General features: G+C 41.2%; 1 pseudogene across 1 annotated transcript; it reads right to left on the minus strand.

The window, feature by feature from the left end:
* Window positions 1-445: 445 nt before the first annotated feature.
* On the minus strand, window positions 446-2,524 carry LOC147613916 (trans-cinnamate 4-monooxygenase-like; annotated as a pseudogene). The gene is made up of 3 exons (XR_015263282.1): window positions 1,579-2,524; window positions 1,319-1,452; window positions 446-1,183 (listed from the first exon to the last, which is right to left on the minus strand). The product of XR_015263282.1 is annotated as a trans-cinnamate 4-monooxygenase-like (transcript).
* Between the last annotated feature and the right edge of the window lie 17,632 nt (window positions 2,525-20,156).

Raw genomic sequence — 20,156 nt, forward strand, 5'->3', positions numbered from 1 at the left:
TTTCCTCCTCACTTATTAGAATTTTCTTCTTACTACTTCACGTTTGACCTTTACACTCAGACTCTTTGAAACAGTCAATTAGACATAAAATTTTATGCCATATAGGCTATAGTGTTCATACAGTAGAGTTGCTTAGCACTATGGTTTGTAAAAGCTCCTAAGCGTTGGTATATGTTTTGTGTTTGGCTTCTAGTTTCTCATCGAAGTTGGTGTGTCCTTATAAAGAATTCCAACTCCTAATCTTTTCAAGGCTAGAATTTGAAGGTTGCAATACCCTTCCATGAGAGTCGAAACCTTCACAAGAATGGTGAAAACACAATTCCCCTTCAAAAGAAGAGAAGGGTTTTTGGGAAATTTAGTTATATGCCCTTCCAATCTCTTCATAAAGAAAAGCTAGTTAAAGAAAAGCCCTTCAAAAGAAAAAATAAAGGCGCCCTTCAAATTCTAGGCCTGACTTATCTTTTATTTAAATTGATTAGCAAGTTGACATCGTTCAAACGTTCAAGTGAAGAAAAACACTGCTTGGAATCTCAACCACCACGCATTTTTAAGCTGAAGGCAAAATATTTTAGTTGCGTGCTATTCGGCACTCTCTAGAGGGGTTTGCAAACGACGACGGAGTGGTTGGCGATGTGGAGGCTGAACTGGCCGCCCTGCTCCGAAGTGTCGACTTTGGATTGGCCAGGAGGGGGGAGGAGCTGGAAGGATTGGACGAGGCGGCCGAGGACAAGGGAGAGGATGGGGATGGCAAGGATGATGCCGGGGCAGCTCCGGCGCCCCACGCCGAAGGGCAGAAACCGGGAATCATTACCGGAGGCATCGATCTTCTCAGGGCCCAAAAACCGCTCTGGGTTGAAAACCTCCGGTTCCTCCCACAAGGCAGGGTTGTTGGCGAGGTACCATGCGTTGACGAGGATCTTGCTCTCGGCCGGTATGTCGTAGCCGCCCAGCTTGGCCTGGTTGAGGTTCATGTGTGGAACCAGCAGTGGGATCGCCATGCGAAGCCTCATCGTCTCCTTCACCACAGCGTGTAGGTAGGGCAGCTTGGGCGTGTCTGCCTCTGTCAATGCTACCCCCTTGCCAAGAACCCTCTCCATCTCCTCCCGCACCTTCTGCTGTATGTCTTGGTTGTTCACCAGCTCTGCTATCCCCCATTCAACGGACCATAGCGTCGTCTCAATAGCTGCAGACGTACACCAAGCCAAGAAAGAAAGAAATCCCACACTGTTTAATTAAGCATGCTCACCTCTGCGCCAGAATAATTCGTGCAGGTTCACGTTATATAAGTAACAGTTTTACTGTTGATTAAGTACTTTACCTGCCACGTTAATATTCTCCACAATGTACAACACATTGTCCTCGTTGATTTCCCCGTTCTTCTGCGCGTCCAAAATGTGATCGATGGCACACTTCTCCTCAGCGTTCAAAAAGGGCTTTAAGCTCGTCAATTTCCTACCGGATGAGATTAGCAGCACACAATTAAAAGCCACTCCAAATTATTTGCTAAGTACTGCCTCTAATCACAATTAGAGAAACACACACAAAACACAAATTGAAGGCTTATGAACTGCTGCTTACTTTCGCTCATCTATGAAGTACTTTTTGAAGAGCTGGAGCCGCTCTTCCTTCACCTTCTTGCACAATGCAAGATAACCCTTGAGGAAAGGCCTCAAAATAGGGATGAAATCACCATAATTGTACTCAAAGCTCTGTGCAAGCCTACTCCTCTCCCCATTGAGCTTCTTGAGCTGGTTGAAGATGGGATCATCTTCTGACTCAAATCTTGTGTTAAACATGATGGGTACATGTTGTTGTACATGAGCAACTGCAATCTTTTTCTGATGACAACGCCAGTGGTGGAGGCCTGAGGGCGGGCTTTGAGGTCGGCGATGGCGTGATTGATTTCCTCTTCCCAATAGACACTAGATTGGTGCACAACTTTGTTAGTGAAGAAGGGGACAGTCATGATCCTTCTCATCTTTCGCCAATGGTCGCCATACACAGTGAAGACCATGTCCTGGCCTTTGCCTGTGAAGATATCAAACACGACATTGCGAGTGCGGGAGCCAAACTCCACACCCTGTGTGTGGAGAACCTCCTTGGCAAGCTCCGGGGAGGACACCACCACAAGGTTCCGTTGCCCCATTCTCAGAAGAAAGATGTCCCCAAATTTCTTTGCGAGGTCGGAGAGGTTCCTATGATTGAGGTCATCCCCTACTTGAAGCCAATTGCCAAATATGGGAACTGTGAGGGGGCCAGGAGGGAGTTTGAGTTTCGGGCGGGTGAGGTGAAAGATGGTAAGGGAGACCAAAACCATTCCCAAAAGGGTAAGTAGGATTGATTCAAGAGAACAGGGGAGGAGAGAGGAGAAATGAGAGCTGAAAGCCGCTGCCATAGCCATAGCCATAGCCAAGTCTAGAGCTGCAGGGCCAAAGCTCTACACAGACGCAAATCAAGCAGTGTGCGGTTGAGGCCGATGATGAGGATGGATTATATGTGTTTTGAGTCGTGGGCTGGACAGCACACACGGAGGAGCTGGCTCGTCAAAGTGGCTTCTTATAAGGTGTGCGTGCGACCTATTTTTCTTTATAAAAAAAACACATCGGTTTCTAATATTTTAAATAAATAAATCCAGCTTTCCCGACGACCCGTCGACCATTTCTAATTAGAATTTGCCACCACCTCATTAAACTCATGGTTGCGGTCACGCGTGTTCAGCACCATGACCGGTCGTACTCATGCCTCAGCATGACATAGTTATGCATACGCCAGCACCCATACCTCAGCGTGACGTGGCTTTGCTTACGCCCGCCCTTTATGCCTGCTTCAAATAAAGTAATATAATTCAAAGGAGGACCATTCAACCACCCACAAAGACCCCTTTTTTAACATTTTGCCTACATAGGGTAGATCTTAGAGAGCGAGTGAGGTGGCGAGTGAGTGGGTTAGGAAGGGAATTCACAAGGAGGATGTGACACTTAGGGAAGTTGAGGAAGTAGATATGGTACCGGAAACTACTCTTTCATGAATAAGCTAATAGGTGTCTCTAGTTGTACATGGAATATTAAAGGTATTAAGGATTAAAAAAAGAATGCTTCTTTTTGGAGGTTAGTTCAAGAGTAGATATGGGGGAAGCACCATCTTGATGGCTCAAGAGAAAAGAAAATGGGAGGACTGAGGAGAGGAGGCAAGAGAGGAAAAAGTGGGTAGTGCAACTGGAAAGTTTTCAAATGAAAAGACAAGTCAGTAAACTAAGTGAAGAAGAGTTTAACTTGTATTTCAAATGCCAATCTAGCTTGAAACAAGAAGATGATAGGTGTGCTAGAGAGGACGGCGGGAGATGGGCAAAATGCCAATCTAGCTTGAAACAAGAAGATGATAGGTGTGCTAGAGAGGACGGCGGGAGATGGGCAAAATGGAAATCATTTAATAATAAAAGGAAACAAAGCCCTAGAATGGGATGGCATGTTTGTGGAGTTCTTCACTGCCTTTTCGCCATCCTCAAAGGATATAGTGTGAGAAGTGTGTAAAAAAGCCTTCAACTCTGGTAATTTGGATAAGGACTTCAAAGAAGGCTTAGTGAAATTAATCCCTAGCCAAACTACTGTAGGTTTGGTCATTGGAGGCCTATCACCTTGTTGAGATTGTTATATATAAGATCTTGGCCAAGGTGATTGCTCTTAGAATCACCCCTTTGTTACAAGAGGTCATTTCAAAAAAGCAGTATGGATTCATTCTTAGGGTAGTTCAGTATATGATAATATCTTTGCAGCCATGTTGGGGAGGGATGTGGCCCTTAAAACCCAACAGAAGTGTATCATGTTACAATTGGATTTGAAAAAGGCTTATCATAGGGTGCATTGGTCCTTTGTGGCAAGAGTCATGGAAAAACTTCGATTTGGAACTAAAATGGCTACATGTATTTACACTCTAGCTTTGGGTGGGAATTTAATGTCTTGTTAAATGGGAGGGTGGTTGGGGGTTTTGAAGTCAAAAGATCTATGAGACAAGGATGCCCTCTTGCCCCTTATTATTTGCTATTGCTCCTCATCCTTTGTTGGTGGCTTTGGAAGATGCTTGTAGGAAAGGGAACATCACTCGACTGAAATTGAGACATAGTGAGCAACTGATTATTCAGTGTTTTATTGATGACTCTTTGTTGTTCTTGCCAACAGTTGAGAATAGTAACATGAGACAGGCTCTGTCTATTATACAAGAATTTGCTGTAGCATTGGAATCCAGATGCAACATTTAAAAATCCAGAATTATAAGCTTGACTGAGGATAATGATTTTGAACTAGAGAGGTGGGGGTGTGAGGTGGTAAAGAAAGGACAAATTGTCAAGCATTTGGGAATTCCTTTTGGGGTGGAGGTTACAAGAAAATAGTTGACTGATTGGGCATTAGACATATTTCTTAGAAAATTAAAGAAAACAGTTGACTGATTGGGCATTAGACATATTTCTTAGAAAATTAAAGAAATGGGAGGGGATTAGAGTTCCTTTTCATGACAGGATTACATTATGTTTTTTTGCCCTGTACTTGAGTTTGGAAAGTGTCATTGGAAAAAGATAGTGGGCCCCATTAGAGAGTTCTTATGGAGAAATGGCAGCTCTACCAAAAGAGTTCCAGCATGGCTTGCTTGGGATAAGTTATCTATTCCTCCAAAAGGGGAAGGGGGTATTGGAATTTTGCATCTACCTACCCATACCCTAGCAAGGACTACTCTGCTCCTTCCCAAGTGTCTTCATCAAGAAGAAGTATGGTCAGTAATGGTGAGAGAGGTGGTGGAAAGAGTTGGATTAGTTGGTAATGGAATTCCAATTTTCTATTAGGGAGAGGGATTTAGTGGCTTGGGTGCTTGTACATATCCAACTAGGGTGGTGTTCTATTTGCAAGCAGATAAATCTTGCTGGATTAAGGATTGGCTTGGTTCAATGGAGCTAAACTGGGAAAGGGAAAAACCAGGGACTTGTACATTGAATAAAGAAAAGGGGAAAACAATGTGGAGTATTGTAATAAGATCTGGAGGGTGAGCTAGAGCCCTGGTTGTGATGGAAAAAGAGATGGAAGCTGCTATGGGACAGTCAGTTGCCTACTATGGAAGCTGCTATGGGACAGTCAGTTGCCTGTTAAATTTTAGGTTTTTTTGTGTAGGGTAGGCATGTGGGCTCCGCCCATTGGTTCTAAATTGATGCAAAAGAACTTTACCAATGGGTGTTGCCCCAAGTGCAGATGTGCCTTGGAAGATGGAAAACATGCATTCTGGGAGTTCCCATCCATCAAAGGTGCATAGGGAAAAATTGGGAAGTGGGCGGAGCAGTGCTTGGGGATTCAGGCCTATTGGGGGGATTGGATCTTAGGGAAGTTGACTGGTAATGATGAGGCTGCAAATGTACTTTTCAACATTATTAAAGCATGCTGGCTGTCTGTGGGAAGTCTGGATCTCTAGGAATGCTATTTTATTCCAAAATGGATATCTTGTGGGGCTGGATGTTACAGATCTGATCCATAAATGTGTGTGCATGTGCTAGTCTATTATTGGTGTGAATAAGCTAGAAAAAGAGGGGATGATTCAGCTAATGCAGAAATTGCAAATGGGCATCACTTGATTTATGTATTCATTTTTTGGGGAACCTTCAAGCATACTAGGGTAACCTAATAGATGATTCATATGTTGTAGGTTAGTATTCATGATCTAGTCTGAAGCCAAAGCTACCCAGATTTGGTCCCAAAACTAGAAGATGGTACCATAAAGAGAAGCAATTTGATCATATTTTTGTTGCTTTTATCAAAAACCCAGTGGGGACCAGACCCACAGTCAAGATTTTGTCCAAAAAAGGAGACATTTTAGAAAAGCAAACCCCTAACGGGTGCACCACTGAGGCTATGATGGAAGCTTGCATCCAATTGGGGTATCAGATTTCTTAGGAGCAATCTAGTTTTCTTTTGGAGGATGACAGATGGAATTTACTGAATGATGTGAAGCGTGAAAAGTAGTAGGTGTGTGCAGTTTGTAGACTTAACTCAAGTTGCTTCTTTGGATGGTGATAAGGACTTAGTTTTGAGATAATATATATATTTAATATTGGTCCCAAAAGAAACATTTTGCCTACATAGAATCAACCCTTGACAGAGGAAAGAGAAAGCCAAGATTGTGGCTGCTCACATGTGGTGGTGCATGCACCTGTACTAGGGACGGCTGCAAGCGTATGCCTGGCACATGATGCATGTAGTGAGAGGATGGTGGGCGATTGGGACAAGCTGGAGGAACTAGGAGAGGGATGGAAGAGCAAGGAGATGATGGGGTCGCAAAAAGGTGACAAACATGATTGAATATCTTCTCGCCTTGTAAACCGAGCAATGCCACGAAACCTATGCAGTGGGGCAAGGTATGTATTAACATCTCGTCAAAGCTAGTCAGAAGGCAGCTTGGTATATTTTCCATGTGCAGTGCAATCCTATTTTGTTCGGGGAAACCGCTTAAAAAGGTAGAGATGGGATGATGGCTTCAAGACAAAGTGTTTCATGAGAAGGTTGTTTCTCAAATCTTCTATCTTGAGAAAGGGTTTATCAATGTTCTGTTTGTCTATTCTGTTTGTCAAAGGGTAGATGATGGTTGAACTCTTTGCAAAAGCTCCATTATTTATGGGTATGAAGTTGGTACATGTAATGCTGTTTGATCACACATTTGATGTGAATCGGAGCCTCAGGGAATCTTGCCCTATTTGGGTAGATATAATAGGCCTCCCTCCCTGGTTGAGGCTGGAAATGAAGGAATTCGCAAGTGCTCTAGACCATGTATTATTTGTGCCAAGTGAGGATGATAAAACAAATGTTGTGAGACTGGAAAAACAATCCCAAAACCTCTGTGTATATGTATAATTTGTTAGTATTGGTGTTGTTAGGAGTGGTAGGTGGCTTGAATCGAGGACATGAACTATGTAAATACTCTATAGCATGTGATTCTTATTTGGTTTTTTTTTTGTCTTAAAAGCTTAGGATATCTTGAAGCTTCCCCTCAACTCCTTGATGTAACAGCTTAGTCAACCAATGGTTTTGGCAGTAGGAGAAGGACATGCACTTGATGGTCTTTAGCTCTTCTTGTTGGCAAGAATTGATGTGATGGGCATGATCAACATGTTTTGAAGCCTTTGGAAGGTTCATGGCTCGATGCTGATGGTGAAGATGATGGCTTGCCTTTGTATATGCCATGCTAGTATGGTAGTTGTGGCTACCTATGTGAACTAGTGTCAATATTGGGTATGTTTGGGGGAAATGGTGTGATGTGTGTAGCATGGGAACAAGGCATAATGGTAATTAAAAATTTCAAAAAAGTAAAAAGTTAAGGCTGACGCTTTGGGTCAAAGGCTACAAGGCAAGCCGATGTTGACACTACTGTGCAGGTATGGGGGACATGTAGTGATCTAAACGATGGTCATTATGATGATGATGATCATGCTTATGGAAGTGAGAAGGTTTGAAGTGGTCCAAGGTGAGTATAGCAGGTACGGGGGCTATCGACTAGAGGCAAGAACGACCAAGTCGATGGCGGCTAAGGCATTTGACTGTAGCAAGGTGACTTAGAACAACAAGTTTGACAACATGGAGGTTTCTTTGGTGAAAGAGCATGGAGCTCATGATCAGGTCGATAGGCTAAGGGAGACCTCTTCATGCCTTCTTAAAGATTTGCTGGCTGCTTTGCAAGCATGATTGCCACTTGGAAGTTGCCATATCCTTTCACTGATGAGGATGGCGGAGGCAAAACGAGATAGGATATGGTTATAAAAGGAGTTCAAGTGGGTGGTGTTCCGAGCCTTTGGCCGTAAATGAGAAGGAGATGTTGCAGAATTTTTGAGTAGAGAGTTCAACACTGTAAACTTCATTAGTGCTTGATAGTGTGGAGGACCAGACCAGCATGAAGCTGTTTCATGCCGTTACGTTCGAAGACTTTACTCAAGATCATTTTAGACCGAGGTGTTGCTGAGTGAGAATGGTGGACCTTCCAAAACGATCATTGCTGAAGATTGAGATAATAAGAAACCCTTCTATCCTAGAAACTGGAAGTTGGTGAAGATCGTGAAGTTTTTTGTTGCTGCAATCTCAAGGCTATGGTATAGTTTTGTGTGTTTGATTTTTTCATACTCATTCTCACAAGACTCTGACTATCAAGGAAGCATGGGCTGATATCCGAAGGCTCAACCTTTTATATGTGGTGGCAACCTAATAACTCTTCTCCTAAGCTTAGAGTTTTTTTGTGTGTGCAAGTAATGTTTATGGATAGTTGTAGTTCTATGTCCTTTTATTCTAGATGGTTATTATGGTCAGTCTCCAAAGGGTGATGTTTGATGGGTTATGTAATGCTGGTAATACCAATGTCATTTTACAGGGTGTATGGTGTGGAGTTTCAGTCATTGTGCTATGCATGTGTTGTCAGTGTGGAAGTAAGAGGACAACTACAATCTTGCATATAAGCTGAAGCTTTCTATTACTCATTGTATCATCTTATGCCAAATGAAATCTCATATACTGCATTGGTGTGTGTGAAAAGATGTAGGGGAGAAGGGAGCTTGAGATCTCGCAAGTGCGCGCACACACACACACACAAACCCTAAAAGAGAACACATGGTGAGAGGCTGAAAATTGTTGTTCTTCTCCTACAACAAAAGAGGTCTACAAAGGAGATAAAGTGACTAACACACATACTAGAGTATATTCATGCAGTCCATAATGTGAACACGTTAAAGTGGAGTGAGTAGGTGTAGACTACTTGGTATAGCCCAGTTGTAGAATCTCTGGCGAAGATATGTCGATGTGTGTCAACTACTACCAAACCCGCCAGTGATGTAAATGTCAAACGGTCACACAGGCGCCTCGTGAGTGTCAGCTCATGTTGAACTTGACATCTCAACACTCCTCAACTCCATCTTGTGAACTCCAAGCATATCGTGAAATCTGCGGAGCTTCTCAACTCCCAAGGCCTTTCAGAAGATGTTAGCGACCTGATCCTGTGTGCTGACTAGGTCAAGTGGATGTCACCTGCCAAGACTCTCTCCCTGATGAAGTGGTAGTGTACAATGTGTTTTGTCCGCGCACACAAAACTGTGTTCTTGGCCAACTGTATACTGCTAAGATTGTCACAATATATGACAACCTTTCTCTCCACATGCAACCCCAAATTAACAAGTAGTTTGCGTAGCCAAGCTACCTCACACACTGCCACCGCAGCTCCTCTGTATTCGACAAGGCAACTGTGGGCTGCTTCTTGCTAATCCATGTCACAGCAACACTCCCCACAATAAAAATATAAATCCACTGGTAGATCTCCTATTTGAGATGCTACTTGCCTAATCTGCATATGTGTACCCATATATCTCCAATGGTACACATGCTACATAAAACAGTGCATAATCAACAGTGGCCCTCAAATACTGAAGTGTGCATTGCCGCACACTGTCAAGATGTGGTTTGTACGGAGTCTACATAAACTGGCTCTCTAAGCCAATAGTATAATGCAAATTTGGCCTGCTGATCGTGACATAGATCAAACTCCCCACAATCTTCCTATACATAGTGGGGTCCTCCAACACATAACCTGCATCCGCGCTGAGCTTGCCATTTTGATCTAATGGCACCAAGATTGGCTTACAACCAGCCATCCCATACTTGGACAATATGTCCAATATATACTATCTCTATTGACAGCCAAATACCATCAGGTGTACTAATGACCTCAATGCCCAAAAAGTAGGGCAGATCTCCCAAATCCTTCATGTCAAACTTCCTTTTGAGAAGACTTTTCACATGCTCAATCTCTTCCAAGTTGTCACCCCTAACAATAAGATCATTTACATAGATGGTGATGATCACAATACCCTTATCAGTCTTGTGCACATACAAAGAGTTATTTGCATTTTCCATATGAAAACCAATAGTGACAAGATACTTAGCAATCTTGTCATGCCATGCTCGTGGAGCTTGCTTTAGCCCATACTACAAGGCCTTACGAAGCTTACATACATACTCTGGGTGACCTGTATCCTCAAAACCAAGTGGCTGATCCATATACACCTCTTCTTTCAAGTTACCATGAAAGAACACATTTTTAACATCCATCTGATGTAAAAATTAGCCTTTAGTTGTAGCCACCACAATCACAGCTCTCAAAGTTGCCATCTTTGTAACTGGGACTAACGTCTCCTCATAATCAATCCCATGTGTTTGCGCATATCCTTTGGCTACCAATCTAGCCTTGTACCCTTATGCTACCATCACTGTTATGTTTCACCTTATACACCCACTTATATCCAATAATTTTCTTGCCTTCAGGGGAAATGGCACACCGAATCCCACGTCTCATTTACATACAATGCATCCATCTCCTCATCCATAGCTTTCTCCCAATACACATTTCCAATAGCTTCATCAAAACATGTGGGCTCTATAACTTGCATAACTTTTACCGTATAAGCATAGTGATGTGCCACATAATCATCGTAAGTCAACCTCTCCATAGGTTTTTTGACTCTTCCACATCTTTGTAACTTTGCATTCATGGATTCCAAATTCTTCTTTACACTAGGTGTCCTCATTGTTGCTGAAATCCCAGGCTCCTCATCAAGGCTCATCGTCGAGCCACTAGACTCTCCACCATCAACAAAAGAATGCCCTGCATAATTATCAGGCATACCAAGGGGCTCCACTTTTTGTTTTTATTTATGTGATGTACCAACTACATTTCCAACACTGGTATTATGATGCAGCCTGCCACTCCATGGTCTATCAGAATAGACCCAACACAAGAGGACTCTCCAGGTCCACTCAATGACTGTGATTATTGACTTGCATTCTGTGAAATCACATTTTTAGTTACATCAACCCCAACGACATCTTTCTTAGTAGCATGATGCTTTAGGAAGACCACACCTTGAACCCATGGATGCGCAAGTTCGTAGTGTGCACCTAACAACCACAAAGGACGAAGGGTATTTAAATGTTAATATTTTCATCAGTAATAATCCCTAGAAATCTGCCTCTGCACATGTCTAGGCTTACTTTGGTGAAAATAGCCTCGTGTATCATTATGCTGCCTTTGCCAATTACCACGACCTCCTTAACTCCCCGTACCTCTAAACTGACCTCTTCCACGTGTGTGTTATTGTTGTGAATCTTGGGACTATTGCTGCTCATAATTTTGATTACCTATTCGGCCACCACGTATCCATCATGGCCTTAGCCTCTACCTTGTCCTCTTTCTACACTTGTGTCTTGTTGCTCCGAATTGCCTTTTTTGTGTTAAGACTAGTCTTAACCCAAACACTTTTCTTCAGCATTGACACTAAATTTGTAAAGTTGAAAATGTTCTCTCGAATATGAATAGATGTCTTGAATGCCTTGTATTGTGGCCCGAGACCACGTAGACATACTTCTACCTTATCATCATTATCAACAGAAACAACAATAGATGGAAGGGATTCCACAATGCCCTTGAACTTCAAGGCATAATCATTCATAGACATGTTTTTCTTCTCCACAGTATGGACCTCATTCTTTAATTGAACCTTTTGTGCCTTGGTGTTAGTTTTATATAACTTCACCAAGGTGTCCCATTCCTCCTTGGGTGACTTCGCATCTTGTATATGCCCAATCATGGTGTCTTGTATGCTAGTATGAAGCCAATATACGACTTTCCTTGCTCTTTGATTATAATCCTTGTATTCTTTTACATATGCAACAATTTGATTAATCTCTGGTATCTTTGGTGTATCCTCATTGTAGTCCCAATAGCCTTTTCCCATCAAAAAATTTGTCAATGTAAATCTCCAACCATGGAAGATGTTCTTGTCAAGCTTCTCTACAACAATCAGGTTAATTCCATCATTCCACTTCTCGTCAACAACACAAACTCACCAAAAATAGCACTCTTGTTTTTCCTTCACAAGTTGTTGTATTCTTTGCAGCGGTACTATGCTACACCCAAACTATCACAACCAGTGACCTCAATTTGCATACATACACCTAAAAGCACCTGTAAGACCTCTTTGCAGTACACACAGTGTCTGCACAACCAAATTTCCTTTCTGCAGTTCCAAAAACATAATTCTGCAGAGAATCAAAACTTACCCACAGTGCCCGTGAGTGCCCTGCGAACTGAAAAATGGAGGTCCAGACATGCTCGAAATGCGTTTTTGGCCTAAAAAAAGGACAAAATAGTTTTCCTATAGCTCCGCTCCCACAAAGACATCTCCTCAATCAGAGTTCGTTTGCCGATGCCTCCTAAGAGCTCTCGACAAGGGTGTAGTAGCCAGTATAAAGGGGGAAGAGTAAGTGAAGCTCTTACCCTCGTACCGCTTCTTGTGCTTCTCTTGCTTCTTGCTACTTAGCTTCTTAGTATGAACTTGGCTCTAATACCATGAAAAGATGTAGGGGAGAAGGCAGATTGAGCTCTTGCAACAACAAGCACACACACACACACACACACACACACACACACAAACCCTAAAAGAGAACACACAAGGTGAGAGGCTGAAAAATTGTTGTTGTTCTTCTTCTTCAACAAAAATTGGTCTAGAAAGGAGATAAAGTGACTACAAGCGGTCCATAATGTGAACACGCTAAAGTGGAGTGGGTAGGTGTGGACTAGTCGGTGTAGTCCAATTATAGAATCTTTGGCGAAGATATGTCGATGCTAGCTACCAAACCCACTAGTGATGTAAATGTCAAATGGTCACGTAGGCACCTCGTGAGTGTCAACTCATGTTAAGCTTGACATCTCAATAGTGTGGAGGTGACCAAAGTCTTTTTAAAAAAATCATGATCTTATCTCTTGTATTAGAGCCATGGATACAACATATCTCAATAGAGGGTTTTCCACTAGATAGTATATGTTCCCTCCACATGGATTATGAATGGTTCATTTTACTTTAATTATCAGCAAAGTTGAATGATGGGTTATGTATGCTGGTAATACCAACACCATTTTACAGGGAGTATGGTGTGTGGATTTCAAGTTGTGCTATGCATGTGTTGTCACTGTGGAAGGAACAGGACAACAATCTTGCATGCAAGATGAAGCTTTCTACTACTCATTGCATCATTTGTAACAACTGAAATCTCATATATTGCATGGCTGTGTGGAGGCGACAAAAGTATTTTAAATCATGATCCTATCCCTTGTATTAGAGCCATGGATACAACATATCTCAATGGAGGGTTTCCCAGTAGACATGATATGTTCCTTCTGCACGGATTATGAATGCTTCATTTTAATTCAATTATCAGTAGAGTTGAATGATGTACAAATACGATGGGATCTGTCGGAATGGGTCATTGATGTAGAGTTAGTGCAAGAAGAAGACATGGACTATAATTGAACTTAGGTATTGGATTTCTTTTGGAATATCATATGTGAGGTTGAGTGAAGTGGGTTTGATTTCTATTGAAGTGTGCCAATGGCTTTGCTTATCAGTTGGGTGTGTGTTAACCCAATAAATAGCAAGATTACCATATCAACTTCTTCGAATGGAAAGCTTGTTGTGGAAGTTTCTTTCGGAGTGTATGTTGTCCAGATGGGGATTGTCATGATTAGGGATTGGTGTTTAGCAAAGAGTCATAGAGTTCTACTTGAGTATATTTTAAGGGTTGGGAGTCTGAAAGAGGCTAGATATAGAGGAAAAGACTGATTGATGCTCATCACCTCACACACTCACTCGAAAACAATCTATGTATCTTGGAACACATTGGTCAAAACATTGAAATTACTTGAAATAGATTTAGGGGAACTGGGGAAAATGGACCTAAAGTTAAAATTTGGAGGCTTCCCAAGAGCATGTTTTAAATGCGGGAATTTTGGACATATTGCTAAGAACTATGGATCGGGAAATAATGTGGAGATAAATGAAGAAGAGAAGAAGGAAGAAGGCTACATGGGGGGGAGAATAGTTGAAACTCCTGGCATGCAAGCTAATCAAGGAGATGGGGGAAATGGGAAGATGGGTATGGAGGAAAAAGAAACTGAAGAACATGGATGGATCAGAGTTAGAGATAGATCTAGGGGGGGGTGAACCTTAGGAAAATTAAAGGTGAAGCTAGGAAGAATCAATCCAAGATAGGAGAGAAAGAGGAGGGAGTAAACAAATACTTGGAAGGATTGAACCCTCCTATCTGTTCTAATCCCTTTAGTCCTCTAGGGGGGAGGATAGTGAAACCTCCTCTATGGGGAGGTTTAACTGGCAAGTGGATATTGCATGGAGGGAGATTCAGACAAGAGCTGGGGAGCAGAGGGTAGAGATAGGGGGAAGAAGAGTTAGAGGTAGAAATGGCCCCTGCTCTACTGCTTTAGAATAATCAAGGGCAGCTAGATTAGGGGGTGTACTTAGAATGTTAAGGGGTTGAGGGACAAGAAGAAAAATGCAGCCTTTTGGGGGGTGGTGAAATATTGTGATTTATTGGTAATGGCCATTCAAGAACATAATCTTTTGATACAAAAGGGGGAGGCGAGAAAGCTTTAGAGATTGTGCAGTACTATTAGGGGGGTAAAATCAGGTTTTAGTGGGGTTTTTGCTGTCATTAAAAAATTAAAAATCCATCATTACCATCCTAATGGCAGGATATTAGTTATTGAGATTCAGTTAGATGAAGCTAAGTTATGGTTGGCTAACCAAGCTATATGGGTCTCATAATCACAAAGTTAGAGGGGAAATGTGGGAGTGGGTCTATAAATTAGATATTCAATGCCCTTGTATTTTGATGGGGGACTTGAATGTGGTTGAGAAGAAAATAGATAGATGTGGAGGAAGTACAATCATGATGGGACAAGACAAGAAGAGATGGGAGAAGCTCAGAGGAAAGCTGAGGTTGATTGATGGGTGGTTGGGATTTGGGACCTTGGGGCTCTAACTTGGGACATACCTACTTCAACCTTCAATATCTTGGATCATCTTCTAGACTTGATAGAGTTTTTTTTTGCCATCAAGCTTCTTGGGTGCCAAACACACTATCTCATAAAGTGGAAACCTCTTCTATGCCATATGCCTTTGATGTGGGGTTCGCAGGTAGCTGACTGGGGGGCGGATGAGCTCAGAAACTTTCCAATGAGAAAGTTGAGGGTGAATAACAGTTTTCTCAAGGAGTATTTGTTTATACTTCTTACAAAAGAGGCTATTATCAAGGGAGGGAGAGAGGGATCTTGGAAGAAGTTTTCCAATGAGATGCAAGGCATCATTAGAAGTGTGGGTAAATTGAGAGATCAACAGAAAAGATTGAAAAGAAAAAATTGGGAGAACTTGTTGGATACACTACAAAAGAAGAGGAAACTGAGAGGCTTGTCCATGATGGAGATTGATCAATATTTGGAATGTCAAGTTCATTTAAAGGAGGAAGATGATAAACTTGCTAAAGAGAGATAAAAAGGAGATAGATGGATATTCTAATAATAGGAGAAAACCAGCCATATATTTGTTTGGGCTAGCCAAAGAGAAGAGGGAGAATAGGGAATTGCAAGGACAAATCAGAGATGAGAAAGGAAAGGAATTGGGGGATATTTAACAGATTGCTTTGAAGCAGGTAGAGTTTTTTGGTACTACCTTGAGTCTTAAGGAAGATGTCTCTTAGGAAAGGTTTCAGGAAAAAACCAAATTACTAGATTTGGTCAATAAAAGCATTCAAGCTAATAGCACTGGTGGATGGCTAGATAGGGATATTGAGATTGAGGAATACTCAGAGGCTCTTAGAAAACTGGGTAAGGAGAAAGCCTTGGGATGATGGGAGGCTCTTAGCTTTGGTTAATAAAAGAATTCAAGTTGATAGAGCAAGATGGGTGGATAGGGATATTGAGATTGAGGAATGCTGGGAGGCTCTTAGAAAACTGGGTAAGGAGAAATCCCTGGGATGGGATGGGCTTTTGGTAGAAATTTTTATAGCCTTCTCGGACTCTTTAAAGGATTGGGTATGGGTTACATGCAAGAAAGCCTTTTCCATTAGGAAGATGGACAATGATTTGAGGGAAGGGATGGTAAAGTTAATCTCTGAACAATGTACTCATAGTCACTTTAACCATTGGAGGACTATTACTTTACTCACAATAACTTACAAGATATTAGCCAAGGTAATAGCACTGAGAATCAACCCATCTCTACAAGAAGTAATCTCTAATAAACAGCATGGGTTCATCAAGGGAAGATTTATCTATGACAACACCTTTGGAGCAGTGATAGGTAAAGATATAGACCAAAGGAAAAGCCAAGAGTGGGTTATTTTCCAATTGGATCTAGAGAAAGCCTATGACAGATTAAACTAGTCCTTTTGTGTGGCAAGAGTGTTGGGGAAACTGGGCTTTGGTATCAAGATTGCCTGTGAGATCCCTGTCCCCATTGCGCAACCAATTCAAGGGTGCTAGCAGCGGAAGTAGCACTTCTTACGCGGGGTAGGATCCCACACTCGGGGCCTCGCCCACAGATATCCGGATAGAGACTAATCCATCGGTTCTTCCAAACCAAACCCAAAAAAACTTCCCTTGTCCCGAAAGCATGGGCGATTCCTCCAGGATAACTTTTCTCTAACGTAATCAAAAGCCTTAACTAACAGAACTGATCTGACTGAATCTTTAAGTACGTGTGGGTATCGTCGGCGACCCAGAGCTCGAGCACCGTATGGTCAGCACCCTCTAGGATCCTTCGCACGTGACCTAGTGCTTCACTCAGAGGCCACTTCCTTGGTCCCTCAACCACTGTACCGGGAGCTCACCATTTTAATCGAATCGAGGTTAATCAAGACCTCGGCCGACCTTGCTATGCGAGACATCCTCCATTGACTCTCCGTTAGCTGTTGCAACTTAATTGATTAGGTCTCCATGACCTCATTCACAAGACGGTCAAAATAATTCCCCAGCATTCTTGACATAAAACATTCATTTAAAAACAGGTCATAAATACAGTTTCTATAACGAACTCTCGTCTTTCCACATTGTTTCATATCAACCACATTATTTAATTCCACAACCATTTCACAAGTATTCCTATCCTCATCCAATCACATCATTTTCATCTCATCATATCTTTCCTCAATTTATCCTCATTAGCATCCACTCGCATCTACCCATATCCACATCTCATCACATCACATTCATTCACATCTCATCCATTCAGACCACATCACATTTACTCAGAACTCATCCATTCATTTTACCTCACTTCTCATTCATTCACATCTATCCCGATTCACATCCCATCACATCACATCACATTCATTCATATCCATCACATTCACATCCATTCACATCCATTCATATCCATCACATTCATTCTCATCACCATTATATTACATCACTTCTATCCACATCATATCTCATTCATACACATCTCATCTCATTCATCCACATCCATCCAATCGTTCACATGTACGACTACTCATATCTATCCATACATTCATATCTATCACTTCACATCCACATATATTCATGTCACATCACATCACATTCTTTCACATACACATCTATATCCGTTCTTTCACATACATCCACATCCATTCTTTCACATACTCATTCACATCCATTCTTCACATACACATTCACATCCATTCTTCTCATACACATCCTTATCCATTCTTTCACATACTCATTCACATCCATTCCTCACACACATTCACATTCATTATCATCACATACATTCACTCACATCCCATATCATTCATTTATATTCTGATTCACATGACATCACATCTCATCCATTCATTCACATTTATTTGATTTACATTGCATCTCATCACATCTATCCACCTAACATTCTCATCACATCTATTTGATTTACATTGCATCTCATCACATCTATCCACCTAACATTCTCATCACCTCTATTTACATCACATCCATTCCCATCTATCTGATTCACATCACATCTCAGCACATCTATCCACATCACATTCTCATCACTTCTATTCATATCACATCCATCCATCCACTCATTCACATCTATTCTCATCACATTCGTTTAAACATAGAATTTAAGAGAATTCTAATTTTTGATAAAAAGATTCTTTACGCACCTATTTATGCATAAAATCAACTTCAGTGGGAATAACACTTTTAACAAAATCCTTTTTTATGCATCTATTTATGCAGAAATTTAATTTTTAAGAAAAATAACACTTTTAAAATAAAAATAAATCCTTTATGCATCTTTCTATGTATAAAATTAATTTTAATGAAATTAACACTTTTGGAATAAAAATAAATCCTTCATGCATCTTTCTATGCATGAATTCAATTTTAATGGGAATAACACTTTTGAAATAAAAATAAATTCATTTATGCATCTTTCTATGCATAAAATCAAAATTAATGAGAATAACTCTTTTTGAAATAAAAATAAATTTCTTTATGCATCTTTCTATGCATAAAATCAAAATTAATGAGAATAACTCTTTTGAAATAAAAATAAATTCCTTTATGCATCTTTCTATGCATAAAATCAAAATTAATGAGAATAACGCTTTTGAAATAAAAATAAATTCCTTTATGCATCTTTCTATGCATAAAATCAAAATTAATGAGAATAACTCTTTTGAAATAAAAGTAAATCTTTTAGAATGCACAAACGGAAGGAATTACTCTTTTAGAATAACCTAATGATAAACTTTAGTTCCACAAAATTTAAGGAAATTTTGCCATAACCTCCTTTGTATGGCTGACCATTTCTCAATTTTAACATTCAATTTATGACTTGAATTAATCCAATTTGAATTCTAATATCTCTAATCTACTCCATTTGTGTGTGTAGGGACACAAGAGGATTGTGGCCTTGTTGTCGCGTTGATTTCCATGGTGGCCATTTCTTTGCACCAATTGATTTGGCAGTGAGTGACATGAATCCACTCTTTTCTTGAAAGATCCTCGCCCCCTCCGCGCAACGGCGGATTCAGGGGTGCTAGCAGCGGAAGTAGCACTTCTTGCGTGGGATGTTAAAATTACAGCAATGTGATGAGCTATGGTGGATCAAATGCTAGAATCAACATCATTAACAAAGTGATTAGATGATAATTAAGATATGATTAGTGAGTAATTAACTAATAGCTTAATGTAGGCATGGATAATCAAAAACCAACTAATTCTCATTAGTCCAATGCCTCAATTTATAGTGTTTACATCCAAGCATCTAATCCCACTAATTTCTCCTTGATTCACTCCACCTCAATTTATAGTGTTTACATCCAAGTATCTAATCGCACTGATTTCTCCTTGATTACACTCCACCTCAATTTATAGTGTTTACATCCAAGAATCTAATCCCACTGATGTCTCCTTGATTCACTCCACCTCTTTTGCTTGATTCTCTCTACCTCTCCTAGAATATCTCCACACTTCCTAAATCTTCTCATGCTACCCTTTATTCTCTCCCAGTAGATTCTTCTCACCTTTTCACAGGTTCTCTCACATTTACACATTCTCTTTTATAGCCTCTAGCCAAGGGCTTGTTCCTGCACACACCCTATTCACTTGTATATTTCAACACCTCCCCTCAAGTGAATACTTCTAGCACACCTGGACCCTATACCAAGTTTCCTTCTTACTTGATAGTCCGACTAGTGCCTAACACACCTCCCCTCAAGTGAACTTAGCACACCTGGACCCTATACCAAGTTTCTCTCTTACTTGATAGTCCGCGACCAGTGTCTCAAGTCCCTAAACTCATAGTCCTTGACACACACTCTCTCTCTATGTGTCCAAGGCTACTATAAGTGCCCGTGACCTTGACTAAAGTGCTCACACATACATCTACCACGTGGCCTATCTCATCGGTGGCTCAAAGGTGGTTTTACTTTGTTGGGGCAGGTTACATTGGGTTGTGGGGTTTCTCTCTCTCTCTCTCTCTCTCTCTCTCAGAAAAGATGATCCGACTCCTTAGGAGCCTCCATGAAGTTTGCCGATGTTGTTCCTTCTCCACTGGGTTTGCTGTAGCAGTCTCTTGCCATGTGTCTTGGCTTTCCATAGTTGTGGAAGTGAAGGTCCTTCCTCCTACTCTGCCTCTTCCTCGTCCTTGTCCTCGAAAGAATCCTCCTCGGGTGAAGAATGCTTTTTCTTCTCCTGTTGTTGAGTTGAGCCATTTCTTCTCTAAGCCTCTGCTCTGTTGCTCTAGTAGAGCTCCTTCTATCTCGTGTTTAGGT

Source organism: Cibotium barometz, chromosome 43 (assembly GCF_041138505.1).
Source record: "Cibotium barometz isolate CiBa-2024 chromosome 43, ASM4113850v1, whole genome shotgun sequence".
Lineage (NCBI taxonomy): Eukaryota > Viridiplantae > Streptophyta > Polypodiopsida > Cyatheales > Cibotiaceae > Cibotium > Cibotium barometz.